This window comes from Homalodisca vitripennis, chromosome 4 (genome assembly GCF_021130785.1).
Source record: "Homalodisca vitripennis isolate AUS2020 chromosome 4, UT_GWSS_2.1, whole genome shotgun sequence".
NCBI classification, from domain to species: domain Eukaryota; kingdom Metazoa; phylum Arthropoda; class Insecta; order Hemiptera; family Cicadellidae; genus Homalodisca; species Homalodisca vitripennis.
The window spans coordinates 30267085-30279329 of record NC_060210.1 but is presented as its reverse complement, the minus strand read 5'-3'; positions in this window follow the sequence as shown (position 1 = coordinate 30279329).

The window sequence follows — 12245 nt, the reverse complement described above, 5'->3', positions numbered from 1 at the left end:
CGCTAAAGGTGGGTGCATATAAACTTATAAAGTCATTATTTTCAAAGCTGACTATATTCTTCATTCTGTTCACAAATACCTATAATGTAACTGAAATACGTATTAACTTTGCTTTGATACTGCTGCTTTAAGCTTACCTGGATGGCTAAAAGCAGCAGCGCCCCCTCACAGGTGCTGCAGCAGACCCCCCACTAGCTGATATGCCATCCACTCACAGGACTGGTGCACGTGACAGTATCCGTGATCAAAGCTAAATACTTTATCGGCTCTTCACGATCCTTTGTTGGTGTATAGGTTCGTTATTTTTAGTTCACTCTAAAATGAGTTATAACCGTTTAAAATATCTGTTGGAGGTAGTCATATATAATTATAATATAATACGATATTAACGAACAAATTTAACTGCCCTATTCCAAACGGAACCTTATTCGTTTGACCTTCACGCAAAGCACCTGAATTTTATTTTAATAGGGGTAGTAAGGAGCAACCGAAAATGTATTGTTAAATATGAATTGTAATATTGCAGATACTCAAATTAAATATTTTAATTTATGAGAACAAAACAGCAACACGAAGGAAAACAAAACGCGTTTACCTATTAAAAATAGAAATAAATTTATTCTACGAATTTTATCAATAATATTATAATAAACAATAAATAGCTATAGTTTGTGACAAGACAGTCGAAGTCGAATTTCATGGTTTTACTGAGTTTGATTTTTTAAGGCACTTTATGGTGAATTAGTTAGTAGTTTCAAAATTTTAATTGTTCCTATTATTTAGATTATTTTCGATTCATATATAAATTAAAAAGCTGTTTTATTTTAGTTAGATTTCATAGAAACGTATGCTTACGAGTATGAAATTGCCCTCATAATGGAATTCCGAGTTAATATTTTGGATTTTCTTGAACAATTTTTATTCAACTTGTTTCAATGAAATCCATAAACGCATAAACAGCGTTGGAATTTTAATAAACATTGCAAAATAGTTGGTATCTTATAAATATTTTACAAGTATACTAAGTTTTTGTAATTTGATTAAAATAATTATTGGCAAGCACCACTTTGTAATATTCAAGCAAATTACGTTATGAAGTTTTTTAGTTTTCCTCTTATTTGTAATAACCAATATGTAATGTTTGATATCTGTAGCTTTACTAGTTGTAGAGATTATGATTTTTTTTATAAATACTAAATGGCGGCTAGTAGTTGAACGACACATTTTTCTGAACATACTCTCACAAGACATTTTTTTTTAAATCATGAAAACTTGTAGCTACAGAAATATGTGACATACTTTTGTGAACACTGTGTATAAAGTTACCATCTTAACGGATTAAGGAAATTATATATTTCAATTCAATATTATTAAAAACATATTACACGTATTAGATAATTTTGTAACTAAAGTCACTCATAAATATTAAAAGTATCGAATTATACAATAAGTTATCAAATAAATTCAGTTCTAACCTTTTGTTTTTGTTGGTTGAAACCAGGAGTGCAGTTGCACAAGCTTAAACCTACTGGTGAATCAGTTTGTATTCTGTTAATTTATATTAAAGCTAATTATTGCAGGATTGATATCGCAGGATTGATAGCAGAATTGAAGTGGATCGTGGTCAAAGTTCGTGGAAGCATCATTCCGTGGTTGACAACATTCATGATAATCGCATTACCCCGTGGAGCAAAGATGTGGGGTTGTTGAATTACAGAGAAAATTATTGCTTTGTTATAACAATTATTTTGAAACTTTGCGTTATAATAAAGGAAGTGTTTAGAACTATATTTCATAATGTCAGTCATAGATACTTTTCCCATGAAACAATATCAAAACGTAACTATGTTATAATTAATTATTACTATCACCTCTCATTTTTAATTATAGTAGACACACTTGTACTTTGGTACAGTACATTTGTAAATGTAATAGAAGTAAAAACTTCAAAATGGGAACTGATACGAATATGATAAATAATCCGTGTACAATCAGCATCCTTCTTCCTATATGAGTGATAACTATTAGAAGTCTGCCAGTTTAGCTTTAAAATAAAACTTCGTTCTGTGTATACGAAAATGGATTATTATTTTCTTTTTATGCTACTATGAACTAAGACTACTGTTATATATCGCCAAATATAAATCACCAATAACTGTCGTATTTAACTATAACAAGCCTTATAAAGCAACTGTTTATACTCAATAACTTAAAATCCATTTAAATTTGTATTCTTTGTTAAGTTTGATAAACATTTAAACACGTCATAACGTTACAATATTTTATTACCTAAAGGTTTAAGACTCTTTTATTTTATTACTAAGACTGCATACCTAATACTCGTAAAATACATTAAAGAGCCTCCGTTACATAAAGCTGTCTCCAGTTTTATACGGGTAGCGTAAAACTGTAACTTTTCTAAACGGCACTTACTTTTAAAGGCATACTTTAATACACCTAAAGCATTTGTAAATGAGCAGGAAATACATGCAGATATCTATTGTAGTTTCCAGCAAACAAATCACTATTTTATTATTGATATTTCACACAATTTGCATGTTTTAATATGTTATTTATCAATTAAGAAATTCATGGTGCTGTGGATTTTTTAAAAGGGCGATTAAGGTTGCTTGGGAGTTTTCCATCATACAGAATCCCACGATAGAACGAAATTTATCAGCAGCGTCTATTTCAGTAGACATTATCTTGTCTTTGGTTCATAAGACTATTGGGATTTATGAGATGCTGGTTATTTCAGTGAGAGATTTAGACTTTTTGGATGTTATTTTAGGTAAGGATTTATGAGAAGGTTGGCTGTTTCTATGAGATTCTGTATAGCCTGTGTCACAGTATGAGCTGCTTTACCCCGAGGAACAACGTACACCACCATAGTCTGCAAAAGAAGTTACTTTTGAGTCCATTAATGAAGTCCATTAATACATTAATAGAGTCCATTAATACATTAATGGAGTCCATTAATACATTTGAAGTCTATTAATGATGGTTATATGGGTGGAGTTATTAAGTCGAGTGCAATACACGCCACGAAGGTAGGTGAGACTTCTCATTCCTGAAGGACACACTGTGTTTGTACGTACGCGACGCGACGTACGCGATCGATTAGTGCGGAATTGAGTCGTATCACAGAGTTCCTAATATTTTTGCGTGTAACATCTCGGTTTTTTGGAGGAACTGATGTGACGCAAATCTCACTGTATTAAGAAACTTTCTTAATATTTAGACTAGATTTCTTAAAAATTAACTCTATTTATTCCGTATGTAGAAGAAAAATCCAAATCTATAGTTTCAATGTTTTTAAATTATTTTTCATAATTTAAACCTATCAACGAGTCATACTGTGGATACAGTACAGTATCCATACAGTGGATTGTGAGCAAAGTTGCAGATAACAGCTAATATCAGTAAAAGAACTTTGGAAAATAAAAATACTAATTTGAGTTTCTTAATTGATTTTTTTAATTGAAATACACATAAATTTAAAGTAGAATGAAAAAATAACTATAATAATATAATAAATAATTCTGATTTTTTTATTTCCTCCCACTTTTCTAACTCGCGTTTTTCATATTGTTCTGCTCGTACTAATATATTTAGTTAATTAAGTTTTGATTAACCAATAAACATATTAGGTTAGCTTATAGACACGCTTAAATTAGACTAGCAAATGAGCGTGTGTACTGATTGATCCTAATTTGACTGCAATGACTTGATATCTGCAGTTTGATATAGACCATTAAGCCCATTAGCTAACCACTACAGATGCAATCTCACTTATCACTGCCACCCATATCAGACAGTGAATTATAGCTTCGGTCTTTATCTCTCTTGGGATAAAGTTCTTTGTTAAGTCATTTATAACAAATTATTATGATTAAATGTGTAAAATTAATAAACTACCCTGTGATTTTTAGAAAGATCATTGTTTATAGTTACAATGCTTATTAACAAGTATATTCCTGACTTAAATCTAGATATAAACTAACCAATATTAAATTTAGTTGTTGATCAATAGTTTACATACTAGATACTCATAAAAATTTACCTAAGCTTATCGACTGAATCCCTACAGGGAAAGTAATTTAAAAATTTGTATTACATATCAATGTTATCAGCCATATAAGAGTTTATAGAGAATATGTTAAATACAGTTATTTATTTAACTATGTTTGTTGAAATATTTTATGTTTTAAAATACCGGAAAGTAATCTTTAACACCAAAATAAACGTAATTTGAAAATACAAATTGTAGGTATTACAGTAGCTCACGACCAACTGTTTATCCATTCATCTAACACAGTACAACAGCTTTAGATACGTACAACAACTTAAGAGAAACATGAAATTATCATATCTGAAACAATTATAAAATTAATAAGAATGTGTAGTGGTCTTAAAAATTCCTACCCCATACGAATTTTGTTTAATTGTTTCAAACATCGCATGATGGATCAGTAGCTTTTTACATCTAACTTCCTATACGTATTAATAAATTATAGCTGTTTAGATTTCTCATTCCTACATATTTGAAAAACGTTATATTCGTATTTATTACATGTTTTTTTGCAACAAATAAATATCATAACGTACATGTATCGCTCAATTATTATCTTTTAATTCAGTAAAAAAAATCAAAAACGAATGTCAAAAGCATTTTTATAAAGATTACTTAGATCAAATTAGGAATCCAGGTGGGATGCGACATAACATGTCGCTGTACTACTCTCGGAACCTTGAGCATGGATATCAATTGGTTCCTTCACAAGGATGGTAAGACGTGTACAGGCATACCTGAGGGCAGTGATCGTACAATAAAACAGTAAGATAGTATACACATTTCTGAATCAAGCGCTCTGTCCTTATAGAAAAATACATTCAATCGTCCAACGTATCTGTTGTTAACCCATTCCCTTCCATTGAGATCCTATAATTTCCAATAGTCTTATTTATACTCTGAAGCTGGTTATTCAGTAGCGTTCGTGGCAATGACAGCGATTATTCTTTATCAGATTTGACTATTGTAAACCATATAACTATGCAAGAACATATATCTACTTCAACCACTTTATTAACTTGAAAATGTAATACTGATAGTATAAGCAAATATATGAACAGAGAATAGTAGGATTCTGATTGTAATTTGTAATTTTGGACTGGACAAACCAACAAAGCGTTTTCCTTAGTATTTTGGGTTCGTCTATCGTATCAGTATATGTCAATAGATTGTTCTGTATCTCTATGTCAGAGATACTTTTATGGGCAATTTTGATGCTCCATGAGAATGTCTTATATTGGATTTCTCTTTGCTCCAGAAATAATACTTGCAACGGTAGGTAGAGAGTTCTGGGATGCCCTGTATTTCTTTGGTAGGTTCTCATTGATATCTGAATAGCAATATTTAGCAAAAAATTCTATACACACCGGTTTCGGCTTTCATGTTTCTTCTGGGTATTATAGGTCCCTTAAGTAACATTAATTAAATTAATTCATTAGGTTGAATTTCACGCTGATGCCCTATCTTGCAAGAACTTAGCGACGAACCATTTTCTGCTGGTTTTTGGGGATGAGTTTATTTAAGCTGACTTATTATAACTGACTTTTATAAAACTGCTGGAGATGACAACTATTAATTTGTCAGCTTTCATCAACGTAAAACCTTGTCAAATATTCCAGGAGTCATGTTCGTCTGAAAAGATCCAAAAAAGTAGGCGACGAAGAAGCTCAAAACGAACTCTGCACGTTTCAACATAAGAGACACATTGAAAAATATAATGTAATCTAGGTGTAGACGTATTCTCATTGTCTCATCGTGTGCACAGTCGAGTGCACTACGTTGTTTTATACAGTATCCCAAAGCACGGTTAGAGCGTAAGGTATATCAATTCTCGAAACGGTATAAAAAGAATTCTGAATTTCTTATCGTCTACTTTATTTGGACCTCTTTCGATGATCGTGTCTCCAGATTCCAGGATTCACGTCTATGACAGCGTCAGTTCCAGACGCTGCACTGAGAGAAGGGTGAACTGGAGCTCAAGTCACATTGAATTAACGCTCCCACCACAATGTGTGTAAGATATTTTGTTGGTGTTATATGCAGCCTTTGCATTGCCCATTTAGTTTCGTAGCTTGTTTATAAACTATATAGAGAATGAAGAATAGGTCTGAGCAAAGAAGACATGAAAACTTCGCCTGGTCACTAGAAGTGACCGAAAATCAGGTGACATGTTGACAATAGGACAGGTGGGTAGATTTATCTGACGACACATCTGCCAACACGCGCCCCCACTGTGTAGGCTTGCCGCCGCCACCACACTCTGTCACTGCCCGCTGGATTACCGAGGTTTGTTTGGCTCCTCCAATAGCAGCCTGCACAATGTTTTGAAATCGTCTATCATGAACTGTTATGTTTGGAAAAAACAAGAAATAATTGCCATGGGTATAACATGCTGGGGCATGCAAAGATTCACCTCCTTCCAAGTTTCTGGTACAGCTACACTAGAAGGTTTCATATTGAACCTGATCGCCCAGCGACTTTGTCACATTTGTACCATCATTATACATGGCGTTAATAAAGTTTCGCACGGGGTTGATAGTTCCCAAAAGATTGTAGGTAAAGTAATAAAACTTGGTACATCATTACTGAACATCTAAATCTACTTTTTGAAGTAACCACAATATTTTTGTCATGACAGTATGATGGCCAGCAAGGGGTCAGAATGAAATCATCAATGAGAAAATAGATCGAGTAGTACATCAAACAAAAGGTCTTTACAATGCCACAAATTCGACTTCAAAAGGTTCACTCTTTAAAAAAACTTTACGCTGGTTTAAATTTTTTTAATTTACATTGTAGCCGTACTGTTCTTGTTGGTTTGATATTCTTGTCTTGGCTTAGTTTTTTAAAGTTAAGCTTAATTGAATACAGCATATAAGAAATAGTTTTTAAGGTAGTTAGTAACTCATCACACCCAATGGAGGATGGTGTACAATGCGTTCTATAAGATGTACGTAAAGGGGTGTTTAGCAGAGATTAATACAGCAAACAACACTTATAAAGGTTAATCCAGTACAAAATTGCAGATGTACCTGTATAAAGTACGAATTTTTTATGAGGAATCGTCGTTCTTCCTTCATAAACACGCTTATTCCCAGAAGAAGTAAATCATAGTGTGTTAGAAATGGTTCCAAGATGACGCTGGTTCAGACACGTCTAATACACATCCTGCAATCCTGGACTCTTCTGCAATTATGAAATACTTGTAAAGTTCTAACTGAAGTATATTCGCCAATAAGTCACACCCTCTCGGAGCACAGATGGAAGGCCCTAGTTTGCTTATCCACAGATTTCCTGATTTTCCGTCAAACATTTCGAATAAGCAGATTCCATTAAATCTTTGAACCGAGCTCCGATGGTGAGACCTTGATTTATGCCAAGAAAAGTAATTCCATTAGTCTATCCTGTTTCCGTTGTCCTCCAGGATTGGTACAAATAAGTTAACCACTGCAAATCATGAATTTGGTACCGCGCGTCCCACCAATGTTATCCATCAAAGAATTTTTTTTTCAATGCCCATTTGAATTTCAAAGTTTCTAAGCACGAACGGCTCTAATGCATTCGGGTCAGGAATACCCGGACGACACGCAGCGATTTAACCTCGGTATTTTTAAAATTGTTAAATAAGTCTTAGATCGACCAAATGTATAAAATACCACAGTGTTTCATTAAAATTTCCACAATAATAAGTGCAGCCGATGCTATCTACTTATTCCTTAAGGAATCGATATCCAGATATCTCTACACAGACGATATTATCGTATACGATATTGCATTGATCCGGATCAAGGGTCTAGATCCAATCCGCCATGATTACCTTCCTAACCAATGTAAGCCGGTGGCTATTACGTATTACGTTATATATAGTTTAAAACACTGTAATATATGACATCTAGTTACTGTCATAATAAGATTTAATAATCATCACATGGAGTTGTATAAAAGTATATAATTATCATCCACTTTGTTAGAAACATTGTAACGCATTACAACGCTACAAACACGTAAAGCTATTGAATAAGTTAATGAAAAAGTAAAACAAGTCACAATCCTTTGAGTAGTGCTTCTTGTGAAAAAGGATATACCTTTGATCTTAAAGTTTTGCTAATTAGTTTACAAACTTTACTTCAACGACGTTGTTTATGTAGTAATTCCGTCGTCATATTTGTGAAATTAGTAGTATAATTTTACATAATACTGTCAAAATTTTATATTTATAAATTAAAGTACTAGCTGTGCATGAAACAGAATTTCCTGGTTAGGAAGCGTATTTGTATTAGATAAGTCATATTAGATGTTCATATTATATTGTTTATGTATAGTTTTAAAATATAAACATACATGGTTCATGTACTTGAAAACTGTTACTAATACTAAATCATGCTACTTAGTTTTTATTATTATATTAAAGTATACTGAAAATACAATCTTCCAGCTTAAATCGTTAAAAAATAATTACAGAACTAAATTTATGTGTTTAATTAGATGAGAAAAAATGTATTACGTTTTATTGTTGTCAATCAGCACGAAAGAGTATATAATTTACTTATCCTCCTCTCAAATTATGAGCCTAGACGAATAATCATCTCGGACCAGCAATATTTATTATTTTTAAATGAGTTTATTTGAATATTTTCTCAAGAAAATTGTACTACGTTTAAATGTTTTGACGTAGTTTAAACGACAATAGTAGAGGATTCAGTTTATTAGTCAGATCGGTGTGTGAAGTATGACACCTTTTTATTAGCTGATACTTTTATGTTTCTACAATCACCATAGTTTAGGTCGGGATCCAATGGCTAGCCAGTGTATATCACAGCTGGTTGAATGGAATATTACTCCTATTTTATTATTAATAATAAATATCTTTGACTGTATTGTGAGTTGAGAAGTGAGATAAGTATTTTTAAAGAACGCGTGGTCTACTATAATAACGTATCATATGCCGTACTTTGTGAGTATATTAACGTCAGAAACCGTTACTAACTGAACAACTGTATTTTCCGAGAGCTGTCGTAACAACGGGAACATAATTAGCGCACAGCTGATCAGTATACGCCGTTCGCTGGTCTGCTCGGCTGCTGTACCAACGTAACAGCATTGGTAGTCCCGCACAGGAATAAATCCAGCCGATTCCATACCGCCCACTACGCCCGTACCTTCCTGACCACTACACGCAATACTGCCTTAAACGCTTGACTGCTGCTGATATCCTGCAGGCGTCTTGACTGCCCCACATATCAACTCGTCGACGCTGCCTGGGCGGTATCATTTTAAGTAGTTTAGAACATTATTAGTTACAACATTTAACATTAAAATTTTCAAACATTATTTATTGAAAAATTTGAATACATGTATTGGCTGTTAACTGTTATTTATTTATGATCTGTTGGTTTTTTACTGGCTGTTATTAATTCGTATATTTGCATTTAGCCTGTTTTTATTTATTATCAGTTATATATTCCTTACCTACCTATTGAAGTATTGATCAATTTGTATATAATTATTGACTGCTCACTTATTTGAATGTATTTATTATCTGTATTTAAATCGATCTTCTGAGCTGCTAAGTATGATTGGCGACCTATATTTTGTTGATAATGTAGTGATTGGCCTACATCTCATCTTCATATTGAACTATAGGCCATCTCCCCTAATTGTGGTGAAAATTCTATAAAAACTATTATCCCCCATGATGCTAAAATAATGAACCACCTTAAAGTAAAGTGTAAGCAAATTAGTGATCTAGAAAAGGAACTGAGTTCTCTTATAATAGGAACTTTATTTAGGTTCAGACAGGATTCTGATCTGTGTTGCTTCTAACCAAGGAATATCACTATCTCTAGCATGGAATCAGAGTGTGTCAGAATAGAATATAGCCTAGACTCTCAACTGCAGTTTTAGAGAAAAATCTGTGGGTTCCAATATATTGGAGGGCGAGTCAACTGAGATCATCATGGGTCTTAAACAGTGTAAAGAAATGACGGAACAAAATCTAGTCTAAGTTATAGAATTAAGAAGAATGTACAATTAGATGTAGGAATTGTAGATAAGTTTTTAGTAGGCAATAAAGCACTTGCTTTAGGTGAAGAAATAAAGTGTTCGTTGACTACCATAAATGTGCTCGAGGCGGAGCGGGTTTGTTTGAGGGCTGAGATTGCAGAGTTAGAGGTGCAAGTCAAACATTTAGCTGGTCCAACACTGACACCTTCTCCTACCACGCCCTCTGAGACCCTTCTGATGGATCTCAGCGTTGGCACTGACGATATTTGTAGTGGTGATGTCTCAGGTTGTTATCGTGTCCAAAGCACATTCAACTTAGCGGCCCCGTTAATGTTTATAAATAAAAAATATTTTCCAACTTAAAAAACTGTTGTGAACATCATTCTTATTGGATCAGATATTGGTTACAACACTTTTTTTAGTTTAAAAATCAGCTTGAATAATGTGTACCATTTTCGGTGAAGGAAATCTGCTGGGTTGAGGCGGGATCTTGGCCGGGATTGCAGGATCCTGAACAGGAGAAGTGTAGCACGCCTGACTGCACTCTTTGAGGATTTCATTGACTGTGGTCACAGGCTCGAGACTGATATAACCCCCCCCCCAAACTCAAACTACAACTCTTCCAATTCCGAGAAACGGGCAGTGAGAAGGTGCTATGTTAGATCGGCTAGTGTCAGTATATGTTCTATTATCACTGGGTTTGATGCACTGTATGCCCTTGTGTAAGGTATCGATTTTGAGGTAATTGGTGTAACTGAAACATGGCTTCAACCTCGTACTCCGTATCTCAGATACGAGAAGTTGAGTTATACTTTGTTGAGAGTTGACCGCAGTTTGCAGTTTGGTGGTGGCGTTGTCGTTTACATCAAGGACGTTAATTGTCAAAATGAGAGAGTTTAAACTAGGGGTTGCCATTGTTTATAAACCACCTGATGTGAACTACACCTGCCTCCAGTCTTTGTTTGTGGACATCAAGGTTGTTCTGAGGTGCAATAACTTTGACGTCGTTGTACAATGATCATCTGATTGCTCACAAAGCTACAAAAAATGGTGTTAAGCTATAAATACATAACATATTATTGATCATATATGATTGAGGATAACAGATCACCTACTAATATATTGTGGCTAAAGATTCCAACAAGATGGTTCAGAAATTACTCCAAGTGTAAGTGGACTCAGGTAAAGCATGTGATCTCAGCAGTGTTGTTGATATACTACATTTGAAACTTCCAACATTAAAAGCATTTTTGACAAACCTGTTTCAACAGTTAGTAAAATAGTAACAAAAAAGAAGGTCCCCTAGAGAACTTGAGAAGTAATATAACTCACAAAAATTAGTGAGTTATAAATACACTGATTAATAATGTCAGATCGGCAAAGCAAAGATATTTTGAAGATAAACTGGTTAACTGTAGAGACTCTGGTAAATGTTGTAAATGTTTACAACAGAATGGTATAGTTGGATCAAAAGATCAAACATTGCCTTCAAACTTGAATGTTAATAACATAAGCAAGTCACAGGAACGTCAAGCGAATATGATAAATCATTGCAGCAGTATTATGTTATAAACAGTAGGAAACTAACCATAGATTTTAATTTTAGGAGGGAGTAGAGCATTTGACTGGGAGAAGCGTTCCATATCATTCTTTCAAATTTCTATTTATATGCCAAATATTTAAAAATATACATCCACTTTTCATCTGATAATAAATACTCTTGTCTTTCACTATTGAGTTTATGTATTAAATCACTTATTTCTTGGATAACACGGAATGGGTTGGAGCTAAATGAAAGCAGAAATAATCCACACTTATAGGTGCCAAAACATTCTCAACTCGCTTAGGTTATATACCAATACTTATAATAAACAATCACTAACCCAAACACATTGACAAAATATCGGCATAGTTATGAAAACATATTTGAAATAAACTGATTATTGATCAAAGAACTGAAACGTATAACATACTTTTTGCTAGCATCGACAGTTTAAAACGTTTGGCACTCAACGACAGATTTACTTAAAATCTTGGACGTTTTCCAGTATTTTCAGAATCTATTCCTTCTCAAGTCTCGAGCTTTGTGATTATCATTCTTAATCCTCTTATACTAAATAGCCTAGTAATATCCCCTAGTTACCTTTCTGACTGTTATAACTTTGTATCT